General features: G+C 41.6%; 1 long non-coding RNA gene across 1 annotated transcript; it reads left to right on the forward strand.

Annotated features, from left to right (window-relative positions):
* The first annotated feature begins 9,315 nt into the window (after nucleotides 1–9,315).
* Nucleotides 9,316–10,875, forward strand: LOC125549037. The gene is made up of 2 exons (XR_007301223.1): nucleotides 9,316–9,967; nucleotides 10,280–10,875. It is a non-coding gene; the product is annotated as an uncharacterized LOC125549037 (long non-coding RNA).
* Nucleotides 10,876–11,323: the final 448 nt, after the last annotated feature.

Here is an 11,323-nt window from a genome sequence, read left to right on the forward strand (position 1 = left end):
GCATTCTTTCATCATAATAAATTCGCTCATCAAATCTTGGGGGACAAAAAATATCATCTTCATCAAACATAGCATCCCCAAGCTTGTGGCTTTGCATATCATTAGCATCATAAATAGTCAATGAATTCATACTAACAACATTGCAATCATGCTCATCATTCAAAGATTTAGTGCCAAACATTCTAATGCATTCTTCTTCTAACACTTTGGCACAATTTTCCTTTCCATCATACTCACGAAAGATATTAAAAAGATGAAGCGTATGAGGCAAACTCAATTCCATTTTTTGTAGTTTTCTTTTATAAAATAAACTAGTGCTAAAACAAGAAACAAAAAGATTTGATTGCAAGATCTAAAGATATACCTTCAAGCACTAACCTCCCCGGCAACGGCGCCAGAAAAGAGATTGATGTATACTACACAACCTTCTTTTTGTAGACGTTGTTGGGCCTCCAAGTGCAGAGGTTTGTAGGACAGTAGCAAATTTCCCTCAAGTGGATAACCTAAGGTTTATCAATCCGTAGGAGGCGTAGGATGAAGATGGTCTCTCTCAAGCAACCCTGCAACCAAATAACAAAGAGTCTCTTGTGTCCCCAACACACCCAATACAATGGTAAATTGTATAGGTGCACTAGTTCAACGAAGAGATGGTGATACAGGTGGTATATGGATGGTAGATAAAGGTTTTTGTAATCTGAAAATATAAAAACAACAAGGTAACTAATGATAAAAGTGAGCACAAACGGTATTGCAATGCTAGGAAACTAGGCCTAGGGTTCATACTTTCACTAGTGCAAGTTCTCTAAACAATAATAACATAATTGGATCACATAACTATCCCGCAACATGCATCAAAGAGTCACTCCAAAGTCACTAATAGCGGAGAACAAACGAAGAGATTATGGTAGGGTACGAAACCACCTCAAAGTTATTCTTTCCAATCAATCTGTTGGGCTATTCCTATAAGTGTCACAAACAACCCTAGAGTTCGTACTAGAATAACACCTTAAGACACAAATCAACCAAAACCCTAATGTCACCTATATACTCTAATGTCACCTCAAGTATCCGTGGGTATGATTATACGATATGCATCACACAATCTCAGATTCATCTATTCAACCAACACATAGAACCTCAAAGAGTGCCCCAAAGTTTCTACCGGAGAGTCAAGACGAAAACGTGTGCCAACCCCTATGCATAGATTCCCAAGGTCACGGAACCCGCAAGTTGATCACCAAAACATACATCAAGTGGATCATAGAATACCCCATTGTCACCACAGGTATCCCACGCAAGACATACATCAAGTGTTCTCAAATCCTTAAAGACTCAATTCGATAAGATAACTTCAAAGGGAAAACTCAATCCATTACAAGAGAGTAGAGGGGGAGAAACATCATAAGATCCAACTATAATAGCAAAGCTCGCGATACATCAAGATCGTAACACCTCAACAAGATGAGAGAGAGAGAGAGAGATCAAACACATAGCTACTAGTACATACCCTCAGCCCCCAGGGTGAACTACTCCCTCCTCGTCATGGAGAGCATCGGGATGATGTAGATGGCCATCGGAGAGGGATTGCCCCCTCCGGCAGGGTGCCGGAACGGGTCTAGATTGGTTTTCGGTGGCTACGGAGGCTTCTGGCGGCGGAACACCCGATCTATTGTGCTCCCCGATAGTTTTAGGGTATATGGATATATATAGGCAGAAGAAATACGTCAGGGGAGCCACGAGGGGCCCATGAGGGTGGAGGGCGCGCCCAGGGGGGTGGGCGCGCCCCCTACCTCATGGCTTCCTCGATGCTTCCTCGACGTGGACTCCAAGTCTCCTGGGTTGCTTTCCTTCCAAAAATAACTTCTCCAGAAGGTTTCATTCCGTTTCGACTCCGTTTGATATTCCTTTTCTTCGAAACACTGAAATAAAGGAAAAAACAGGAACTGGCACTGGGCTATGGGTCAATAGGTTAGTCCCAAAAATAATATAGAAGTGTTTAATAAAGCCCATAAACATCCCAAACACATAATATAATAGCATGGAACAATCAAAAAATTTAGATACGTTGTAGACATATCATTTATGAACCATAGAAAAGTTGGAATACAGTAGGTTTAACACCAATATAAATAAGGAATGAGTTCATTACAATACCTTGAAGTGGTTGTTTGTTTTATTTTACTAACGGAGCTTATGAGATTTTCTTTTAAGTTTTGTGTTGTGAAGTTTTCAAGTTTTGGGTAAAGATTTGATGGATTATGGAACAAGGAGTAGCAAGAGCCTAAGCTTGGGGATGCCCAAGGCACCCCAAGGTAAAATCCAAGTACAACCAAAAGCCTAAGCTTGGGGATGCCTTGGAAGGCATCCCCTCTTTCGTCTTCGTCCATCGGTAACTTTAGTTGGAGCTATATTTTTATTCGCCACATGATATGTGTTTTGCTTGGAGTGTCTTGTATTATTTGAGTCTTTGCTTTTTAGTTTACCACAATCATCCTTGTTGTACACAACTTTTGGGAGAGACACACATGAATTGGAATTTATTAGACTACTCTATGTGCTTCACTTATATCTTTTGAGTTGGATAAGTTTTGCTCTAGTGCTTCGCTTATATCTTTTAGAGCACGTCGGTGGTTCTATTTTATAGAAATAATTGATCTCTAATGCCTCACTTATATCATTTTGAGAGTCCTTTAGAACAACATGGTAATTCACTTTGGTTATAAATTTTAAATGCTAAGAGAAGTTGGATGCTTGATAGATTGTTTTGAGATATAAAGGTGGTAATATTAGAGGTGTGATAGTTGAGTAATTGTGAAATTGATGAATACTTGTGTTGAAGTTGGCAAGTCCCGTAGCATGCACGTATGGTAAATTTTGTGTGACAAATTTGAAGCATGGGGTGTTCTTTGATTGCTTTCCTTATGAGTGGCGGTCGGGGACGAGCGATGGTCTTTTCCTACCAATCTATCCCCCTAGGAGCATGCGCGTAGTGCTTGGTTTTGATGACTTGTAGATTTTTGCAATAAGTATGTGAGTTCTTTATGACTAATGTTGAGTCCATGGATTATACACACTCTCACCCTTCCATCATTGCTAGTCTCTTCGGTACCATGCATTGCCCTTTCTCACCTTGAGAGTTGGTGCAAACTTCGCTGGTGCATCCAAACCCTGTGATATGATACGCTCTAGCACACATAAGCCTCCTTATATCTTCCTCAAAACAGACACCATACGTACCTATTATGGAATTTCCATAGCCATTCCAAGATATATTGCCATGCAACTTTCTACCATTCCATTTATTATGACACGCATCATCATTGTCATATTGCTTTGCATGATCATGTAGTTTACATCGTATTTGTGGCAAAGCCACCATGCTCAATTTTTCATACATGTCACTCTTGATTCATCGCAATCCCGGTACACTGCTGGAGGCATTCACATAGAGTCATATTTTGTTCTAAGTATCGAGTTGTAATTCTTGAGTTGTAAGTAAATAAAAGTGTGATGATCATCATTAGAGCATTGTCGCATGTGAGGAAAGTATGATGGAGACTATGATTCCCCCACAAGTTGGGATGAGACTCCAGACGAAAAAAAGAGGCCATAAAAAATAAAAAGAAAAGAAGGCCCACACAAAAAAAACAAAAAATGAGAGAAAAAGAGAGAAGGGACAATGTTACTATCCTTTTTCCACACTTGTGCTTCAAAGTAGCACCATGATCTTCATGATAGAGAGTCTCTTATTTTGTCACTTTCATATACTAGTGGGAATTTTCATTATAGAACTTGGCTTGTATATTCCAATGACGGGCTTCCTCAAATGCCCTAGGTCTTCGTGAGCAAGCAAGCTGGATGCACACCCACTTAGTTTCTTTGATGAGCTTTCATTTATTTATAGCTCTAGTGCATCCGTTGCATGGCAATCCCTACTCCTTGCATTGACATTAGTCGGTGGGCATCTCCATAGCCCATTGATTAGCCGCGTCAATGTGAGACTTTCTCCCTTTTGTCTTCTCACACAACCTCAATCATCATATTCTATTCACCCATAGTGATATGTCCATGGCTCGCGCTCATATATAGCGTAAAAGTTGAAAAAGTTTGAAAAGGCTAAGTATGAAACAATTTCTTGGCTTGTCATCGGGGTTGTGCATGATGGGAGCATTTTGTGTGACGAAAATGAAGCATAGCCAAACTATATGACTTTGTAGGGATAAGTTTTCTTTGGCTATGGTATTTTGATAAGACATAATTGCTTGATTAGCATACTTGGAGTATTACTATTTTTATGTCAATAACAAACCTTTATCTTGAATCTTTCGGATCTGAACATTCATGCCTCAATAGAGAAAAATACATTGAAGAACATGCTAGAAAGCATTCCACATCAAAAATTCTGTTTTTATCATTTACCAACTCAAGGACGAGCAGGAATTAAGCTTGGGGATGCTTGATACGTCTCCAACATATCTATAATTTTTTATTCTTCCATGCTATTATATTATCTATTTTGGATGTTAATGGGCTTTATTTTACACTTTTATATTATTTTTGGGACTAACCTATTAACCCAAGGCCCAGTGCAAATTGCTGTTTTTTGCCTGTTTCAGTGTTTCGTAGAAAAGGAATATCAAACGGAGTACAAACGGAATGAAACCTTCAGGAGCGTGATTTTTGGAACAAACGTGATCCAGTGGACTTGGAGTGGACGTGAAGAAACGGACAAGGTGTCCACGAGGCAGGGGGCGCGCCCTCCCCCCTCGTGGGCCCCTCGTGGCTCAACCGACCTACTTCTTCCTCCTATTTATGTTTATACCCCCAAAACAGCCGGGAGCACCACAAAACCCTATTTCCACCGCCGCAACCTTCTGTACCCAAGAGATCCCATCTTGAGGCCTTTTTCGGAGCTCCGCCGGAGGGGGCATTGATCACGGAGGGCCTCTACTTCAACTCCATGGCCCCTCCGATGATGTGTGAGTAGTTTACTTCAGACCTTCGGGTCCATAGCTATTAGCTAGAGGGCTTACTCTCTCTCTTTGGATCTCAATACAAAGTTCTCCTCGATCTTCCTGGAGATCTATTCGATGTAACTCTTTTTGCGGTGTGTTTGTCGAGATCCGATGAATTGTGGGTTTATGATCAAGTCTATCTATGAACAATATTTGATTCTTCTCTGGAATCTTTTATGCATGATTGGTTATCTTTGCAAGTCTCTTCGAATTATCAGTTTGGTTAGGCCTACTAGATTGATCTTTCTTGCAATGGGAGAAGTGCTTGGCTTTGGGTTCAATCTTGCGGTGCTCGATCCCAGTGACAGAAAGGGAAACGACACGTATTGTATTGTTGCCATCGAGGATAAAAAGATGGGGTTTAGATCATATTGCTTGAGTTTATCCCTCTACATCATGTTATCTTACCTAAGGCATTACTCTGTTCTTATGAACTTAATACTCTAGATGCATGCTGGATAGCGGTCGATGTGTGGAGTAATAGTAGTAGATGCAGGCAGGAGTCGGTCTACTTGTCGCGGACGTGATGCCTATATACATAATCATGCCGAGATATTCTCATAATTATTCACTTCTCTATCAATTGCTTGACAGTAATTTGTTCACCCACCGTAATACTTATGCTATCTTGAGAGAAGCCACTAGTGAAACCTATGGCCCCCGGGTCTATTTTCCATCATATAAGTTTCCAATCTATTTATTTTGCAATCTTTACTTTCAATCTATATTATAAAAATACCAAAAATATTTATCTTACCATTATTATCTCTATCAGATCTCACTCTCGTAAGTGACCGTGAAGGGATTGACAACCCCTTTATCGTGTTGGTTGCGAGGTTCTTATTTGTTTGTGTAGGTACGAGGGACTTGCGTGTGGCCTCCTACCCCTTTATGGAACTTCTTTTGATGATTGCTTAAGCAACCTTGATCGAGTTTTGCAGAGATGTGAAGAAACTAATCTTGTCTTGAATTGGGAGAAGTGTTACTTTATGGTTAACGAAGGTATTGTCTTGGGGCATAAAATTTCTGAAAGAGGTATTGAAGTTGATAAAGCTAAGGTTGATGCTATTGAAAAGATGCCGTGTCCTAAGGACATTAAAGGTATAAGAAGTTTCCTTGGTCATGCTGGTTTTTATAGGAGGTTCATTAAGTACTTCTCTAAAATTTCTAGGCCTCTGACTAATCTCTTACAAAAAGATGTTCCTTTTGTCTTTGATGATGATTGTGTAGAAGCATTTGAAATACTTAAGAAAGCCTTGATTTATGCACCTATTGTTCAGCCACCTGATTGGAATTTACCATTTGAAATTATGTGTGATGCTAGTGATTATGCTGTAGGGGCTGTTTTAGGACAAAGGGTTGATAAGAAATTAAATGTTATCCAATATGCTAGTAAAACTCTAGACAGTGCCCAAAGAAATTATGCTACTACTGAAAAGGAATTTTTAGCAGTTGTATTTGCTTGTGATAAGTTCAGACCTTATATAGTTGATTCTAAAGTAACTGTTCACACTGATCATGTTGCTATTAAATATCTTATGGAAAAGAAAGATGATAAACCTAGACTTATTAGATGGGTTCTCTTGCTTCAAGAATTTGATTTGCATATTATTGATAGAAAGGGAGGTGAGAACCCCGTTGCAGACAACTTGTCTAGGTTAGAGAATGTTCTTGATGACCCACTTCCTATTGATGATAGCTTTCCTGATGAACAATTCACTGTCATAAATGCTTCTCGTACTGCTCCATGGTATGCGGATTATGCTAATTATATTGTTGCTAAATTTATACCACCTAGTTTCACATACCAACAAAAGAAAAAGTTCTTCTATGATTTAAGACATTACTTTTGGGATGACCCACACCTTTATAAAAAGGGGTAGATGGTGTTATTAGACGTTGTGTACCTGAGCATGAACAGGAACAGATCCTACGCAAGTGTCACTCCGAGGCTTATGGAGGACACCATGCTGGAGATAGAACTGCACACAAGGTATTGCAATCCGGTTTTTATTGGCCTACTCTCTTTAAAGATGCCCGTAAGTTTGTCTTGTCTTGTGATGAATGTCAAAGAATTGGTAATATTAGTAGACGTCAAGAAATACCTATGAATTATTCACTTGTTATTAAACCATTTGATGTTTGGGGCTTTGATTATATGGGACTGTTTCCTTCCTCTAATGGGTATACACATATTTTAGTTGTTGTTGATTACGTTACTAAGTGGGTAGAAGCTATTCCAACTAGTAGTGCTGATCATAACACCTCTATTAAGATGCTTAAAGATGTTATTTTTCTGAGGTTTGGAATCCCTAGATACTTAGTGACTGATGGTGGTTCACATTTTATTCATGGTGCTTTTCGTAAAATGCTTGCTAAGTATGATGTTAATCATAGAATTGCATCTCCGTATCACCCACAATCTAGTGGTCAAGTAGAATTGAGTAATAGAGAGCTTAAATTAATTTTGCAAAAGACTATTAATAGATCTAGAAAGAATTGGTCCAAGAAACTTGATGATGCATTATGGGTTTATAGAACTGCATATAAAAATCCTATGGGTATGTCTTCGTATAAGATGGTTTATGGAAAAGCATGTCACTTACCTCTCAAACTAGAACATAAGGCATATTGGGCCATTAAAGAGCTCAATAATAATTTCAAACTTGCCGATGAGAAGAGGCTTTTTGACATTAGCTCACTGGATGAATGGAGAACCTAGGCCTATGAGAATGCCAAACTGTTTAAAGAAAAAGTTAAAAGATGGCATGATAAAAGGATACCAAAATGCGAGTTTAATGTAGGTGATTATGTATTATTATACAACTCTCGTTTAAGATTTTTTGCAGGAAAACTCGTCTCCAAATGGGAAGGTCCTTATGTCATCGAGGAGGTCTATCGTTCCGGTGCCATAAAAATCAAAAACTTCGAAGGCACAAATCCGAGGGTGGTGAACGGTCAAAGAATCAAACATTATATCTCAGGTAATCCTATAAATATTGAAACTAATGTTATTGAAACCATAACCCCGGAGGAATAAATAAAGGACACTTGCCAGAATGTTTTAGACTCCGAAAAGGAATAGGTATGAGGTACGGTAAGTAAACCGACTCCAAAACAAGTCTAATAGCAATTTTTCTCCGTTTTGGAATATTTCAGAAAATAGGAAAATAAGAAGCAGTTTGGGAAGGACACGAGGCATCCACGAGGGTGGAGGGCGCGTCCTACCCCCCTGGGCGCGCCCCCTGCCTCGTGGGCACCTCGTGTGCTCTCCGTACTCCGTTTTCTTGCACGATACTTCTTTTGGTCGGTAAAAAAATCATTATATAGTTTCCCGAAGGTTTTGACCACCGTATCACGCAAATATCTTCTGTCTTTGTTTCGAGCTATTTTTCTGACAGATCTAGATCGCCATGGCGTCTTCAAGTGCCCCCACGGACACGTTCTTTGAGAAGGTCATCAACCCCTACCTCGCGGTGGTGCTGCAACACCCTCAAACCATTGAGATGCGTGAGGGGTTGCTGCACATCCGCGATGTTGAGGGATTAAGGAAAACCGGAAGCGTGGAGACAAGACTCGAAGCAATGGCGCAACAAGTTTTCAAGTGTCAGAAGATGGTGGGACGTGGACTCGACACCAATCACATAATGATCACGGAGTTCACCAACACAACCAAGCAAGATGCCAGGAACATCGGGGAGACCATCTTCAAGCTTCAAGAGAAAATCGAGCATCTCCAAGTCCAGATCTATGACCTGCAAAACCAAAATTGTGAGTATGAATATAGATTCAAGAGGATGAGTTTGGCTGCAGATTCGAGGATCCCGGAGACTCGATCATCCTTCTATGATGGTGAGCTTATGCCTTGAAAGATGTACGACAAGCCTACATTATCAACAACTCCATCATCACTACCTCCGAGGAAGGAGACATAAACACATGGGTATGGGCACTCCCCTTGGCAACTGCCAAGCTTGGGGGAGTGCCCCGGTATCGTATTGTATCACCATCACACTTTTATTTTTACCATTTTTCTTAGTTCGATCCTTTTGTTAATATCTTGATCTAGTAGAATAAAGTTTTAGTATGATCTAGTTTTAAGTTTTGCTTTATGATCCTTCTATGTAATCGAGTCCGTGAGCTATATATAACAAAGATTAGTGTTGAGTTAAGGGCTTGATTATCTTGCTATGATTTTGAGGGAATAAAAATAAAAGAGAAGAGAAAGAATAAAAAAAATTAAAGAGATCATATGGATCTTATGAAAAGTAATGACTTTACATATAAAAAGTATGATGAATAAAAGTTGTTGAGAGTTGACAAACATGGTTTTGGAGCCTCACCCCACTACGCACCGAGGGAGCCCCGCCTCCCCGCGCCACTCGTCGTGCCTCACGACTGCCTCACACCTCCTCTCCGCCATGGCCAGCACCTCTGGATTCTGGCTAGCCATGGCCTCCCCGAGACGCGCCACCGATGGATCCAGCCATCCATGGCCTCCCTGCGCCGCGCCGCTGGTGGATCCAGCCATCCACGACCTCCCTTGATGCGCCCTGCCGGATCTGGCCATCCCGAGCGCCCCTGGACCTTCCCGTGCAAGATCAGGCAACCGATTCCGCTCACCCCTCTCCTCGCCTCACCTCCTTCCCACCGTGCCGCACCTCTCCGACTACCAACCGCCGGCCTCGAGCGTCCACTTCTGCCCCCTGGATATTCTGCTTGCCGGCGTTGCCCCGGCCGATCTAGACAGTTGGGTGGGGTTGGGGTGTCCGGGCGTCCAGACGATGAGTTCCCGCCGGTGAGCTAGACGTCCTCCTTCCTCTTCTACCTCCCATCCTCGTGGGAGCAGCGCGGCGTGTGCCTGTGCAGTGCAGTGCCCCCCGACGGGCAGTGCAGCATGCTTGTTGGAGAGGCTCACTTTACTGTTGTCTGTTCACTTGCGGAGACCAGAGGTGATTCATTGATACGCATCCCTCCCCCGGTTTCATTTATATGCTTGATCCATTCGTGCGTGCGTACAGCTTAGGTGTTTGCTGAATTGCTGCTTCCTTGCCGGTTCTTGTTCATTGACCACTGCAAATTAAATACATGCTAGCGAGGACTAACCCGTGTCTAGTCTTTTTGACTGGATCGCATCCATATGCCCAGGTCCAATGCGCCCTGCTATAGCCACATTTCTAAATATATCTGTCGACAAAGATGCTATTGTTTATTTTATTTTTTCTAATGTTTTCCAGAAAAACTGATAAGTGAATTGGGTGCAGTGCTGTTCAGAAGCTTCCGTTGAGTATATTTTCCAGTGTGTTGATGCAGTTCGTTGAGGGTGAGGTCTCCGGCATGGGTCGTGCAGTGCGGTGCACACGTTCGTGCAGTCCGGTGGCGGTGCCGATGTAAGAAGTGCGGTGAGCTCCTTGCCGTGATCCTTGTCGTGGGCTCCTCAATGGCGGTGGAGTGGACGGATTATGGGTCCAGGTTGGCAATGGCTCCGGTTGCCCAGGGCGAGGGTGCCCTCTTTGTAGCTCACTGAAGTTTATTTTTCAGCTCGCTGAAAGTTTGTTTTGTAGCTCGCTTGCTGGTATAGTGCTTGGGCAACGCCTCCGTGTAGTTCAAGCAATCGCGTGCGTGCAATGCGGCGAGTGCGTGCGGTTCGGCGGTGCAAAGTATTTGCATTCTCGCTATGTTAATGCGTGCGGTTTAGTGCATTTTATAAGGGCGACTGCTACAAATCATCTGGCTAGGAAATCAATCGGGTCAAGCGCCGTTATAGGTGCTGCTGTTTGTGGTTTTTGTGTGCGTCTATCGAATGTATCTGGTTGGGATAAGATGTATTTTGTATAAAAAATATTTTTTAAGAAGTTCATCTCAAAAAGCATTAAAATGGGTCACTTTTCAAGAGAAAAAAATGGATGGATGCAGCCCACTTCGAGGAGTCTTGTGGTTCACTACATTTAGAAAAAACACGATGGTGGATAAAAAAACAAAAAACAAGCAAAAAACCGTGTGGTTCACTCGCCTTGTCCTAGCGGTTCACACGCCTCGTCCTCGAAGTACGGAAGAGTTTCTAAACTTAAAAAGAAAACATAAAATGTGTGTGGTTCATTTTGCAGTGCATTTCGTCCTTGGATGTGGCTCACTTTTGAGAGTGATGTTGTTCACTTACCCCCAACATGAAAATGTAAAAAAATTAGCGAAACAACAAGATGGTAATGCGGTACACTTTGATATATATTGCGGCTCACTTGCCCTTGTCTTTGCAGTCCACTCTCGTTCATAAAAGAAAGTTGAAAAAAGACAACAAAAACTCGTAT

The sequence above is a fragment of the Triticum urartu genome, chromosome 3 (assembly GCF_003073215.2).
Source record: "Triticum urartu cultivar G1812 chromosome 3, Tu2.1, whole genome shotgun sequence".
NCBI lineage: Eukaryota > Viridiplantae > Streptophyta > Magnoliopsida > Poales > Poaceae > Triticum > Triticum urartu.